Source organism: Ailuropoda melanoleuca, chromosome 7, assembly GCF_002007445.2.
Source record: "Ailuropoda melanoleuca isolate Jingjing chromosome 7, ASM200744v2, whole genome shotgun sequence".
In the NCBI taxonomy this organism is placed as follows: Eukaryota; Metazoa; Chordata; class Mammalia; order Carnivora; family Ursidae; genus Ailuropoda; species Ailuropoda melanoleuca.
This window is the reverse complement of record NC_048224.1, coordinates 80,473,888-80,489,313: the sequence shown is the minus strand read 5'-3', so window position 1 is coordinate 80,489,313 and position 15,426 is coordinate 80,473,888.

Genomic DNA, 15,426 nt, shown 5'->3' with positions numbered 1-15,426 from the left:
TGCATTTCTCAAATATTTGCTCAGCGGATCAGGAAGGTTTAAACTGTAGCTATTGTTTTGACCATTTAAAAAGAATTTGCTTGCGTTAAATGCATCAAAGCTCTGTCTCCCTCAGGAAGAAAGTAGAAGCAAGAGAGGATCCCCAATCAGAAAGTTTTGGCTGGGGCGCCTGGGTGGTGCAGTCGTTAAGCGTCTGCCTTCAGCTCGGGGCGTGATCCCGGCGTTATGGGATCGAGCCCCACATCAGGCTCCTCTGCTATGAGCCTGCTTCTTCCTCTCCCACTCCCCCTGCTTGTGTTCCCTCTCTCGTTGGCTGTCTCTCTCTGAGGAAGGAAGGAAGGAAGGAAGGAAGGAAGGAAGGAAGGAAGGAAGGAAGGAAGGAAAGCAACGAATGCGTGCTTTACTGGCGCTCTCCAAAGAATTTTTATTTCAGAAAAGTCGTGCAAAAACCTCTTCCTCTGGCTTTTTTCCATTTGTACCTCTGCTCAGTGCCTCCACCGCAAGAATATGAACATTCGAATGATTGCCACCAGCCAAGGGCTTGATCGCTGGGGAGTGTGAGATTTCTGAGGAGGCAGTGGGTTCCGTGTTTTAGAAAAATTTTTCTAAGTTAATTGATATTATTATACATTGGATATGTGCCCAGAATTAAGGTCACTCTTGAGAGAGATGTTCTTCAAAATCATTCCTAAGAAGTTTGCCATCTTGTTGTACAGAAAACATGTTAAATCTTCAATACAGAACTTTATATGACTTTAGTAGTAGTAAGCAGTAGTAGTAATAATAATAATAATAATAATAATATTGCAAAAACAACAGTGCTGTAAGTAGAGCAAGGAAGAAAGGGTTCATCACACAAAACAGAACTTGAAGAATCTGGAGGCAGACCAGCAACATTTGCTTTTTTTCAAGTAGAGATTAAGTAGATAGAGACATACCAACATCTGCACTGAGGAACCGCATGGCAGGAACAAATTTGTATTAATCACAACTTTAGAGATTAGAAGTGACAGAAACCATTCCAATCAAACAGAGCGTTAGAGGACAGGGGAATCAGCGCAGATAACACCAGCTTTATGCCATCCCTGCTAAGGATGAGCCAAGAGGAAGGAGAGGACCAACAAGTGGAAATTCAGTAGAAGAACTCTGATTGGTTGGGTTTCAGTGACGTCTTCATCCCTCGAGCCAATCACTGTGCCTGAGGTTAAGGCGAAGGTAATTAGCCATGTGGGAGTCACGTGTCTGTGTAATTCAAAGCCTGCCCCCAATTCCACACAGCTGGTGGGTACGGGCCATATTCTGGTAGCCCCTGGTTGGAAAGCCCTGAAAGGACTGAAAAATTGGTGAAAGGGCAAACCCAAATATGTGGATGGAAATTACAATCACTGTGAGAATAAGGAAACAGGGTCAGCCTGGCTGAGATGCCTGTGGTGTTGGCGGTTTGTCAGATGGGGCAGAGAACACAAGCAGGCGTGGGCTCTGATAGCATTGGCCCCTTCATCTGCCATCTTGGGTGGGGCACTGCATCTGGAGGGGGCTTTATGAACCCTTCAGCAGGTGGAGTCGTTACTCTACAGATAAGGATCACACCCTGTGGTAACTGCAGGGAAATCGAGCCTCAAGACTAAGGACTCAAGTTAGATTCTGTAGGCTTCAGGCGGGAAATGGGTGGGAGGGGGAGGAGTGGAGTGTCTGCCATGGGATCCACTTGGGGACATTGACACGGAGTCTTGTGGAATAGAGTTGCAGCTAGAACTGCCCAGGAGTAATAGATCCAGCATTTCTTCATCTCCAACCTCTTCTCCCCTCATCCTAAAGTGCTTGGGGGCAAGTCCATGGTCAGCACCATCACTGCTCTCTGGGGACAGTTGTTCTCTGAGAAGTCATGGGTGCCCATTCCCTGCTGCCTCACCCAACCTGATGCCCTGAGAGGAGTATGAGGTGTTATCAAGCAGAACCTGACACTGTCAGATAGGCCCATCTTGTCCTATGGGACACCATCGTACCCACCCTCTCACTGTGCAGTGTCTCTAGAATCCTGCTGGATCCTTCCAACTGTGACCTGTTTCCTGTCAGAAGCTTGGCCAGCCACCCAGGTGTGCCTCCCTGACCACCGCGAAAACAGCAATTCTCAGCCAGGAGTGTGCATCAGAACTATCCCTGGAACTTAACGAACACTCCAGATAGACACAATTGGAATGGCCCAAGTGGAGCCCAGCAGTATTTTTGAAGCCCTTTCCCAGGTGATTTTGATGAGCACCTTGCCACAAGTTGGCCTCACAGTTCCATGGATGCTAGAGAAGACATGTCATCTATTTAAGGGACTTGAGTCTAGAATATATGGAGAATTCTTAAAAATCAACAATAAAAAGGCAAATGACACAACTTAAAAATAATAATTAGAATAGATATTTCTCTCTGAAGATGATATGCAAATGGTAAATGAGCACATGAAAAGATACTCAACACTGTTAATCATTAGGGAAGTACAGATCAAAACCACAATGAGATACAACTTCACATTCACTAAAATAAAAAAGACAATACTAAGTGTTGACAAGGCTATGGAAAAATTGGAAACGTCATACATTGCTGATGGGATTATAAAATGACGTAGTCCATGTGTCAGTTCCTCAAGATGTTAGGAGTTACCGTATGGGCCCAGTAATGCCACTCCTACATGTCTGCCCTAGCAAAATAAGGTATATGTCCCCACGAAGACTTGTTTGAAAATGCTCATAGCAGCATTATTCGTAATAGCCAAAATGTAGGAACCACTCAAATATCCTTCAAGTAATGAAGACTTGTTTGAAAATGCTCATAGCAGCATTATTCGTAATAGCCAAAATGTAGGAACCACTCAAATATCCATCAAGTAATGAATGGACAAACAAAATGTGGCCTATCCTTAAAATGGAATAGCATCAGCAATAAAAGGGAATGGAGTACTGCTACTACATTCCATAACACGGATGCGATCACAGAATGTGATGCTAATCGGAAGAAACCAAATGCCAAAGTCCGCATAGCCTATGATTACCCTTACAGGAAATATCCAGAATAGGTAAATCCGTAATTGACAAAAACTAGATTCATGGTGGCCGCAGGAGAATAGGGCGTGGCTCCCAATGACTACCAGGGATTTTTTTTTTTTGAAGGGATAGGGCTGAAAATGCTCTAAAATTCAAAAGTGGTGATGGTCACACAACTCTGTGAATATGCCAAAAGCCACTGAATTTTAAACTTTAAAGGGATGAATTTTATGGCATGGGAATTATATCTCAATAAAGCTGTTATAAAGAAAAAAAAAGCAAGATTTCAAACTTCTGAAGTTCTTTTAAGCCACTAAGTTTTGGAGTAATTTCTTTTGAGAAACATAACTAACACGGCCCTGGCGACAATCAGTCATGGGTTGTGGGATACCAGCGCAGATAACCTTCTGGGCATGGTGACTCCTGTTCTGTCAAGGGCAAGTCTTCAAGAAAGGGACAGCTGCTGTGAGCCGATGCTCATAGAAGCTGGGAGAAGAGGGAGGTAAGGGCACCTGGGCAGGGCGCCAATTGCATCCATCGTGGGTGTTGATTATAAACTAGGCTTTTGACAGCTCTGCGTGTGCACACACACTCACGAGTACAGAAGTGTTTTACACGCCGTTTGTGGGTACCATCTCTTTAGTTTGGGTCACCAGGAGGCACACAACCAGAACTGCATTCGTGAAGAGTGTCAGCGGAAGTGGAGCGGTGGGAAGCAGCAAGGGGCTCTAGCGGCACTTTATTTATTACTAACTAGGCCCTGAAAGGTGCTCGCAAATATATAAGGTGCATACAAAGATGATCAATGATACCCAACTACAGTGTTTTCCTCTCATTACTATTCAAGCCTCACCTCCCAGTGTGACACTTCATAAATCATTCCCAAGTGTGCTCTGGGAGGCCGGGAGGGGAGGCGCAGGGAGGAGCAGGGGGAGGGGAGAGACTCTACATCGTGGCTGACAATGCCTCCATTGTCATTTCGGGCTCTGGGTGCTCTCTCCACTGGACAGATCGGGAAAGGCATGAAGTAGGGGGCAAACTGCCTTCTAGCTACCCCACCCCAACTCCAGCGCACTCTTCATCCCGATCCCTCAGTGTAGAAGCAGGAGGCCCTGGGCATTTCACTGAGTAAATGCTAAGTTAAAACACCCGAAAGTCTCAATTTCTGGGGGATCAGAGGAGGAAGCAATGATCAAGCTCTGCTAGTGGTAATTGAAAAATGAAAAAGACAAAGCAGTGTGTGTGTGTGTGTGTGTGTGTAGAAAATAGGACCTGGTCACCAGAGGCTCAGATGCCAATAGCTCCTAAGAAAATTGTGTTCACACTGGACAAAGTGAACTCCAGCCCAGGAAAGACTATCTGTGCTCTTGGCTGCTGGAACTTTAGGGGTCTTCTGCAGAGTTGTTCCCCAGTCACCGCCACCACCATCAGGGACTTCAAGACTGCTTGTCGGCTGGCTTGCAAAGATAACCACGGTGGTGACGACGGTGGTGATGGGGACAATGATGTTGATGAGCCCATGGATGGTTTAGTGCTGCCTACTTTACAGTTAAGAAATGCACGATGGCAGCAAGTGAATTCAGGGGGCCCCAGGCAATTGACTGATGACCACTCGCAGGCTAGCTTATATGCAACACTTAGGACAACTGTGAGGTCGGTGTTGCTGTCAGTGACGGTGAGGGTGATGGAGAATAAGAGGTAGATCTGGGAGAAGATCACCTGGCCTTCAGTAGCTAATGGACAGTGATGAATGGTGGTAATGGGTAATTTCCCCCAGGCTTGACTAGGAATTGCTAGCATGAGGATGGAAAAAGGAGGCTCGAGATCAGAAGAGATAAAACAAGTATGGCTGGCTTTCCAGGTAGAGTGAAAAGTGCTAGTAGGTACTCTTGGGCTTCATTTCTGAGTAAAGGGCACCATCATCAACAGGATTTCTTAACCTCATCACCTTGGACACTGTGGACTGGATCTTTTCAAGTTCTTCTTTTTTTTTTTAAGTTTATTTATTTATTAAAGCAATCTCTACACCCAAGGTGGGGCTCGAACTCACGACCCCGAGATCAAGAGTCGCAAGCTCCTCCAACTGAGCCAGCCAGGCTCCCCTGGATAATCTTTATCGTGGGGCCTTTCTGCGCACCTGAAGATAAGCAGCAGCATCCCCGACCTTTATTCCCTTGATGCCAGTAGCACCTCCAGCAGCCACGAGAAGAAATGTCTGCAGACACTGCCAAATGTCGCTGGGGGAGGTCGGAGTCACCGGTGGCTGAGAACCCTTGGGGGAAAAACAGACGCTGCAAAGCAGTGTTGGTCCCAGGCTGACTTTTGCAGGTGGCTTGCGCAGGAAGAGACTGTGCTCATCTGGAGAAAAGAGCCATCAGCACGACGGGGCCCCAGAAGCAGGACCTCAGGAGCAACAGCCAGGGAGGTGCGTGATTTGGGAGCAGTCCCAGCACCTGTGGCCTGGACCTGCACCCCACCAGGGGGTGCCCTTCATCTTGGGACCCTGCTGTTTGGATGGCACCTTTTTCAGGACATCCGTGAGGGAAGCCCGGATGCCTCATTAGCAGCTCTGCAAAATCTCTTTCTGGCAGGTGAGTTACCTCTGTTCATAAAGGAAGCGCCTCGAGAGCAGAGGCGAAGGGGCAAGTCTGAACAACTGAGTCAGCCTCGGAGCAGGAGATGGAATCCTGCAGTGTGGCCTCGGCTCCGGACTCCCCCGAGGCCCCCGAGGCCCTGTAGGGACTGTCCAAGCCTCCGAGGTCCAGGAAATGCAGACTGTGGTCGCGGGCTCTGCAGCCTTTAAAAGGCCGAACTCTGGTTTCCAAAGCAACGGGATCTAACTCGGAGAGTCTGCGTTCGTTAGCCTCCGAGCAGCCCGTGTGTGACACTGGGTACTGACTTAGCAGTGACTCAGTCTTCTTCACCTCGAGACTGAGTGATGGGGACAGCTTCACTTGTTGGGGCTCTGAAGCAAACAGGTGTGTGTCCAGCTCTGTTCTCCGAAGCAGAACAAGCGACCCAGTCCCCCACTGAGCGCCATCGGTGTGCCGTGGAGGGGACCTGGGGGTCTGGAGCAGAGAGCCTTGTTTGGCTCTCCACAGGCTGTGCATTCTCGAGCGACTGAGACCTGCTCCCAGCAAATGGCGGGCCCCGCTGGGGTCTTTGGAGCAGGAGCTGGGCAGGGCTGGGCTGTCTCTAGGGGTGTCAGCACGGTGTCCCCCTGGCCCCACTAACTCCTCAGAGCACTAGGGGCTCTCTGAAGCATCTGAGTCAAAGGCAGGAGCAGCCAGAGAGACGAGCAGGAACGGGAGGCAGCGTGAGTCCCTGAATCACCCCTGTGAATGCGGTGGGATGGCATTTGCACGGCTCCCTTCACCCCACCCATGGGTCCAGGGCACCTCCTAAGGTCCAAGCCAACGCAGACACCCGGGGAGTCCCTGAGACCCCGGAGCCGCAGGGTCCTCACGTGAAAAAGCAGTGTAACGATGCATCTTCCCTGGGTGGCTGTGAGAACACATGAGAGAACATACGAGAAAGTGTTCGGACGGCCTAAAGTGTGAGATGAGAGGGGCTCTTATTGGCACAACTCCACATGCTTTACAAATAGCATGCTTACGATAAAGCATCTGTACTCCCATGGGAGAAGTTACAGGGTGACTAACTCCTGATGGGAAAATAGTATGAGAGAGCCTGACCCTGAGGCCTTCATGCAGTCTGCAAACAGCCCTGGGCTCGCTGCCAGGGCGGGCAGGCTCTTCCCCGGGGTGCCAGGCCTTGAGGCCATTTGAGGGACAGCAGCTCAGAGCCTCAACAACCCTCCCGTAAGGTAGAAAAGGTCCCCAGAGACTCCAGGGCAAATACCCAACCGACCCTGGCGGCTGGGACCAATCAGGGGAGGGAAGTCACATGCGGTCCACACGCCAGTAAAGGCAGAGGAGCTGGAACTCCAGTCTTTCTGTCCTTCCTGCTGGATCTGATCGTTTCAAAAAGGCCTTGGCAGCATTCTAGAAGCATGCCTGTGGCGGATTGTTTGACAAGATGGCTACAACGATTGTCCTACCTGGCACGGCAAGGGCTCCTCTCCTCTCAGTGAGAGCGTGAAACTGGAGCAGCCCTGAGACTGTTTGACCCAAGTGGAGGTGATGTTGCATACCTTCCAAACTGAAGCCTGAAGAGGCCTTATGCCTTCTGCTCTTGCTCCCTTGAATGCCCTGGCCATCATTTCGGAAGCCCACGCTAGAGCCCTTACCGAGAGACCATGTGGACAGAGGCCTGGAAACCTGTGGGAACCATGTCTTTTGTTTTCTGTATTCTGCTGCATTGACGTCTGGGCTTGCTGACCCTGGGGGACTGCCCCTTCCAGGGCCAGCCAACTCCTAGAGATAGTAAGCAACATTCCCAAGAACACGCTTTTCATACAAAACCAATCCAGGGCCCGCACTCCAAGTATCTCTTTTATTGGGCTTTCATGCTCTGGTCCCCTATCCACCTGCCCAAAATATGCCAGACTACGAGGGACAGCCCCTGTGCCCCAGCGTCTGCTGAAATCACTCGACCTTGCCAATCCTAGCTCTGCTTGCCCTGCCCCACCCCTTCCTTCCCACGGAAACCACAGTGAAGGCTCTTGCCCACATTTTCCCTTCACTTCCTCTGCCTCCTGCCTTGACCCTGGTGCTTCCCCATTGGCCCTGCGTGGCCTGGCATGCCTTCCTCTCCAGGGTTTGTGAGTATAACAAACTGTCTTTCCGATGGCAATCATCTGCTATCTGTTGGCCTCCCCATGCTTGAGTAACAATAAAACCTATATTTTAGAACCATACTGCCTGAGAGAGAAGGGCCCGGATGACACAGCCCCTCAGCTGCATCCATCCCCAGAGGGAACCCCCCAGCTGAACACAGCCACATGAGCGAGCCCAGACAAGACCCGCAGGAGAACCTCCCAGCAAACCGAATCATGAGGAATAATAAACTGTTATTTTAATATCTAAGTTCTGAGGTCATTTTTTGTTCATCATGTTCAGTTAGCCAATGTACAGTACGCCGTAAGTTTTTGTTGTAGTGTTCAATCATTCATTAGTTGCATATAACACCCAGCACTCATCACAACACGTGCCCTCCTTAATGCCCATTACCTGGTCACCCCATTCCCCCAAACCCCTCCCTATCTGTAACCCTCAGTTTGTTTCTTGGAGTCCAGAGTCTCTCATGGTTTGTCTCCCTCTCTGATTTCTTCCCATTTAGTTTTCCTTCCCTTCCCCTGTGGTCCTTTGCACTATTCCTTACGTTCCACATAGGAGTGAAACCATATGGTGATTGTCTTTCTCTGCTTGGCTTATTTCACTTAGCATAATCCCCTCCAGTTCCATCCATGCCAGTGCAATTGGTGGGTATTCATCCTTTCTGGAGGCTGAGTAAGATTTCATATGGACCACATATGGACCATATATGGACCACATCTTCTTTATCCATTCATATGTTGAAGGGCATCTCGGTTCCTTCCAGAATTTGGCTATTGTGGACGTTGCTGCTATGAATATTGGGGTGCATGTGCTCCTTCTTCTTACTCCATCTGTATCTTTGGGGTAAATACCTAGTAGTGAAATTGCTGGGTTGTAGGGTAGCTCTATCTTTAACGTCTTGAGGACACTCCATACTGTTTTCCAGAGTGGCTATGCTAGCCATCAGGGAAATACAAACTAGAAAGGCCAAAATTAATAAGACAGGAAACAACAAGTGTTGGTGAGGATGTGGAGAAAGGGGAACCCTCTTGCGCTGTTGGTGGGAATACAAGCTGGTGCAGCCACCTCGGAAAACAGGATGGAGGTCATTTGTTGAGTAACAATAGCTAACCAAAGCACTCACCACCTTATCACTTAGGTGTTCCAGTGTTTGTGGCCTGAAATTGATTGGGGCTTGACTGAGATTACTCTTCATGGCAAGTCCTGGTAGGTAGTTTCATAAATAAAATTCAAATTTTCTTATTGACCTGTGCTTTATCAAAGCACTGTTTACTGAGCCTCTCCCAAATGAGACAGACTATGCTTTCCAGACTCACCCCTTCAGGAAAGGGCAAAGTGGCTCACGTCTGCCTACCATGATTCTCAGTGATTCCATGTGCCACTAAAACACACTAACCCCATCCCCAGAAGAAGACCCAAGGCGCGTAGGAGACTGCTGGCTCCTTTACCTGGCCACCTGAGCTCACCTGCTTGGGCGCCATTTCTGAGACAGTGCCCCTCCCTGACTGTATACGATCTAGCTCCCTGCACCGAGTTGTCGTCTCCCAGTGCGTGTATGTCTTCCCCTCACCCAGGGGGGCTCACTCCCTCAGGATAAGGACCAGGCTGCCTAGCAAAGTGTCCACCACGTACAGAATGTTTTAGAAATATTTTTGTCTAATCGGTTTCTGTCGGCTCTTGACTTTTCTTTGCTAGGCACCAGTTCGCGGCTCTGAAGAGGGGCCCCGGCTGACCTGACAGTGGGCAAGCTATTAAACTTAAGTCATATCATGCCACTCCTCCGCCCTCTGCCCAGACCTCCCCTGGCTCCTCACTTTGCTCAGACACCGAGCCCCCGAGGCACCCCCCTCTCAGTGCCCCTCTCCTCCTTTCCTGCCACACACCCACTCCGGGCCACCTCGCCTCTCTCTGGGCACTGCGAGCATACTGCTGCCTGAGCTTCTGGGCTCTACCATTCCCTCTGCCTGCGACCCGCTTACTTCGGGGAGCCACATGGTTTACTCCCTTGAGCGTTTGCTCAAATGTCACCTGCCAGTATGTCCCCCCATCCCCACTTCAGCCCTACACTGGCTCGTTTCCTTCATCTTCCGCCATCACCATGTGGCATACCCTAGATGTAATTGTCTGTTGATTGCTACCCTCCCCCGCATTACATAAGGGTCCAGAAGGGCTGTGACCCCACAGTGTTCACTGCTTGTACTCCTAGCACCTAGAACAGGGCATGTAACGGCTATTCCATTAATACGAAATGACTGAAGCAATGCATGGCACGCAGAGCTCCTGAGGCCCGTTTTGCATGCTTTGCCTTCACATTGCTGCCCGTGACCGCTCTGCAAACAGCATTCTCTGTCTCACGTGGAAGCAGCAGCCTCAGGTGTCACCCACGCCCTTCTTACTGCAAGGCCAACATGTCCCATGCATCCTGGACAGAGCCCCTGACCACAGTACATCCACAGACATGGCTCTCTCACTAAAGACCACGGTGAGATTGGAGACGGAGTTTCCGTGGTCATCATTTGGCCCCACTTTTAAAAATCTCCCTTTAAATATCTTTGTTCTTCCCCCAAAGTTTCTTTCTAGGCAGCCCCCACTTATTTACCCAGGTCCCCTCCAGGCACCTCATCTGTCCCCCTCCCACACTGAGTAGGTGCCATTCCACACAGCCCAGACCCTGGACTCCTCCCGAGGGCGGCCCTGACTGGGTGCTCTGTGCATCTGCCCCCCACACTGGCTCACAGGCAGCTGGGGGGGCCGGGCAGTACCCCCTGTGCTCAGTGCCATCCCAGCGCACAGCTCACGTGTAATATGTGCTCACTGGGCAGGTGAATGAATACATGAACGGTGGAAGTGGAAGACATGCTTTGGAATCTATAAAGTATACTGATGGAAATGATTAGGAGAAAGGACTTCAGAGTTCTGAAATTCCTCCCCCAAGCCCAGAGTGCTGTCTGGCATCCAGTACTAACAGGTGGCCACGAGACAAAGCTTTCCAAGGAAAGACATTCCACTGCTTCTTCTCTTCCTCTTTTCTGGGCACAAAGCCTGTTGATTCAGATACCAAATTAAGAATCAGAGAAGGCAAACTGCATTCCCAGGGCTCAGTCTACACCGTTGTTGTCCTGAAGCTAATGTTCCACACGGAGTACAGTTGAGGTCATCTTCCGCTCCACTCTTGGAATCCTTTCTTCCCCCAAAAGGCAGGGCCAATCCATTGGGGGAAAAATGTGTGTATATATATATATATAATGAGATACATAAAATCCTAAACAAATAACCAAGAAGCTAAGTGAAGAGGTTTGTTTTTACCTGTGACATTTTGAAATTTACCAAAGGCTTTGAAAAAATGGTACTGGCACCAAAGAAATAGGAGAGGTGGTCCTAAAGGGGCAATTCAGCACAATGCATCTCTCGAAATGACTGTAATTATATTGTCTGCCTGCTCGCCATGCCAGTGACAGCGTGTGCTTAGCGAGCTGTTCCCTGGTGAGCAGGACCTGCGTTCCTCTGTCTGGATTTGCAGCTGCATTGCAGGGGCAGCTTAAAATAAACCAAATCCAGGCCAAGCTGCCTGAGGATGTGGAAGTCAGACCTTCTGGGCTACAGAGCCTGAGGCAAGACCACCCCGAGTCTGTAGCCATTATGGGGCATGTCCTTCTGGGAGATGGAAGCCTCCAGAGGACAGGGACAGCCAGGGAATGCACCTGCCCCCATCTATTGGCATTTTCTCCTGGAAACAGTGTCCATAGGACAAATGTCTGAAGTCTCTGAAAAGAAGATTGCTTCACATGTTCCAAAGACAACACATAAGCTCACAACAGCACATTGTCATCAGGTGGGCCTGTGGTAGTCAGCATAGCTGGAGATTTTGGTGCGTTTGGGAGAACCAAGACAGGAAGAGAATGCCAGAGGCCATCAGCCCGATACACAGCTGTGAACACACTGAGAGAGACACACAGGCGAACCTGACATCTGCCAGGGAGCAATTAGCTGCCGTCAAGCCCTCTGCCTCTGCTCAGCGCTCTGCGGGGTTTGAGATGTTTTCAGATGTCCTTGTGTTTTAACACACTCTCTTCTTAACATAACCAGGAAGAGGGAAGGCTGGGGTACAAGCTAGAAGGACTACCCACTTGATTGCCAAGGTCAGCTTATCCCAGGGACAACAGTGACCACTTCCACGGGGGTGCTATGGGCCAGCATGAGTAGTACCATGTAACTGGTCAGGTAATGCCTCATTTAATCCCCATAAAAATCTATGAGGTGGGTCCCATTAAGCCATTTAACGGACCAGGAATGAAGGCATGCAGCATCTCGGGCCAATCCCAAGGCAGAGAAGACCTGGAGAGAGGAGAGGTGCAGGGGGCTCCCCCCGAGAGTAGGTGCCTGGCGGGGATGCTCTCCTTGGGAACACAGGCTGACTGCTCGATTCCCCGCTTAGCCCACCCGCCACCAGGTAAGGAGGGGCTGGAGGTGTGAGTTCCCACACTGACCCTCCACCTCGGGCGAGTCACATGACCTCCCTGAATGGCAGCGTTCTCATCCACAAGATGGGAACATGCCCCTTGGAGCCACGAACGCAGGAGCATTAGTGGTGGTCAATAGAAACTACTCGACCCGTCGGAGGTGCTCCTTAAGTGTGTAAGAGGGAAGCTGGGTAGTGAAAAGTGGTGTTCAAGAAACTTCTCAATGCTGTGCATGCCCGGAGGCTTGGAGGGAGGGGAAGGGGGTTGCAAATGAGGAAATCAGGTGAGCTAGACCCTGTTCCTAAGGAAGCAGTCATAGCGACCTAATCACACGGCCGAGAGCCAGCCACACGGTGCGTTCACTTAGAGACCCGTCTCCTCAGAGTGCCGCCCACAGAACAGCAGTTGTGCCAGTGGGACCCCAGCCCACATCTACTGGACGAGAATCTGACTTTCAGGGATGCCTGGGTGGCTCAGTCAGTTAAGCGTCTGCCTTCGGCTCAGGTCATGATCCCAGTGTCCTGGGATCGAGTCCTGCATCGGGCTCCTTGCTCAGCAGGGAGCCTGCTTCTCCCTCTGCTGCTCTCCCTGCTCTGCCTGCTGTTCCCCTTGCTTGTGATCTCTCTGACAAACAAATAAATGAAACCTCAAAGAAAAGAAAAAAAAGGAATCTGACTTTCACAAGAGCCCCTGGTGAGCAGGTGCATGTTGGAGTCTGAGACACACCATGAGGCCAGCACTGGGACTCTGGATTTGAATCCTACTTGGAAGAGTTAGTGGCTATGACTTCATCTTGTGACTTAACTACCCTGCTCGGGATAGATCCAAGTTTTTTTTGTTTTTTGTTTTTGGGTTTTTTTTTTTTAGAGAGAGAGAGCATGTGCAAGTAGGAGTGAGGGGTGAGCAGAGAGAGAGGGAGAGAGAGAATCTTAAGCAGACTCCATGCCCAGCCCGACACTGGGCTCGATCTCACAACCCTGAGATCATGACCTGAGCCAAAATCAAGAGTCGTATGCTTAACCAGCTGAGCCACCCAGGCATCCCTGAGATATATCCAAGATTTGTGTGGCCTAAAGGTATATGGTTGGGCACATTCTCTCTCTCTCTCTGTCTGTCTTTAAAGTAGGTTCCATGCCCGGTGTAGAGTCCACTGCAGGGCTTGAACTCATGTTTCTGAGATCAAGACCTGAGCCAAAATCAAGAGTCGGATGCTTATCTGACGGAGCCACCCAGGAGTCCCGGTTGGGCACATTCTCAGTTCTACACAATTACAAATACAAAATCAGGTACAAAAGTGACAATTTCAAACGTAAAAAACTTCACAACAAATTATAAATATTACAGAGCTGACAAATACCACAAACACCAGCAATCCAGAAAAATAACTTACCACACTCATGTAGTACTTTCATCCTGTATTTGAGGGTGCTGATCACCTCTTCACATGACAACCGTTTTACAAAATACAATTCAGTCTTCCCTCTGGTATGGTTGATGGAGACGTTCTCATCACCGTCAGTTGGACTTCACGAAGATGCAACTTCACACAGTCATATCAACTGTATACACTATTACTGTCGATTTGTGCCCTAAAAACACAGCAACTGTGATTAATTCCATTTATTTCTTGCAATTACCATCGAAAAAATAAACGATGTACGTCGTGTTTATAATTATATATGCGGCATTATCAAGTACATTCCTGACAGGAGAGAACTTCAATCAATGAGCATCAACTCCTCTGCTAACAATTTTACACGTCTTATCTTTGGGAGAATTCTCCACAGAGTAGCTTCGAGCATCCAGACCTGTGTTTCCTCCCAGATCCATATGCCTCCGTATAGATCCAATGCTCTCACCACCATGACACTGGGTGAGTCAGGAAGTTGGACCTGGGAGTAGCCCTTAGAGCCATTTCTACACAGAGAGCGAGCCTGACCCGTACACAGAAGTGACCGCAAATCCCCTGAACATAGCTCACTCTACCCACACTCAGGGTATGATGAACTTGACATCCCCTTCCCCCAAAATTGGTGGTGGTCATCCAGTGTCACTTGACACAAGGAGACGTGTGCTAGAGGGGACATCACGTGTTAAGAGAGACTAGTCCTAACCAACTGTAAGTAGAGTAACTTACTTGGCAAGACTTAGAAACACATGACCATGAGAACGTGGTGCTGGGCGCCTTCCAGGGCGGGCAGGGGCCTGAGCGCCAGCGGGGCCGAGAAGCTGAGCTTCATGGGCTCACAGCAAATGGCCTCTGTCATCTTGTGTCCATCGTTCTCCATCAAGCAGTGGAAACGGCAGTATTTTACATGTGTCTGTGTGACAATTGAGGAGAAGAGACACAGAAAGGCTTCATTCATACATACGCCTGAGGTTTATTTAAGGCTCAGCTCGTGATCTCTATTTTCAATAAGTTCTTCCCTTATTGAAAACTTATTTCTTCTTATTTGCATTTTAGTGTAGACAAAAACGTCACATGGAGCCACCAGGCTCCAACTGGGGTTTGGCACTTTGGGCCTTCGGAGCAGGAGGAAACCCAGCCCTTCATCCCAGCGTGTGTCTCCCAGGCGGGGTCTCGCTCCCTAGAGGACATTTGGCCTCGGGGTCACCTCAGGTCACCTACCCAAGGAATCTTTACATTTGAGCATTGAAGTCGCCCACCTGAAATTGTTCCTTCACCTTGGTGATTTTCTCCTGAAGACCATATCAAACACGCTCCGTCCACCCCAGTTAAACTCAGCGAGGGTTGATCGACTGTTCATACCCTCCCCTTCTTTGTTCCGAGCATTCGTGCGCGGCATTCTCCCTTGATTCAGGTTCTAGGAAGCTGACCAGTGCACCCAAGGTGATCTGAGGAGGGATTCGAACCCAGGTCTGCGTCCAAACCCAGTGCTTGGTCCTCTCCACTGCGGTGAGGGGCACAAGCAAGTCCCCCACTTACCGCTCACCTGGGGGTGAAGCCCTGTGTCCCGCCTACTGGCCACGCAAAGACTTCTCTTACGGAGGAGGGTGTGGTTTCTGGATCACAGCCCCGCACCTCCCTGTCCCACATGACACCTGTTTGTTTTGTAACATAACCCCCAAAAGGGGTGAATCTGACGATGGAGCTCGGCAGGGCAAGCTGGCCTTCCTTTTCTGGAAGGCTTTCCAGTGACCAGCAACATCCACAGCCTCGTCTATCTGAACAAA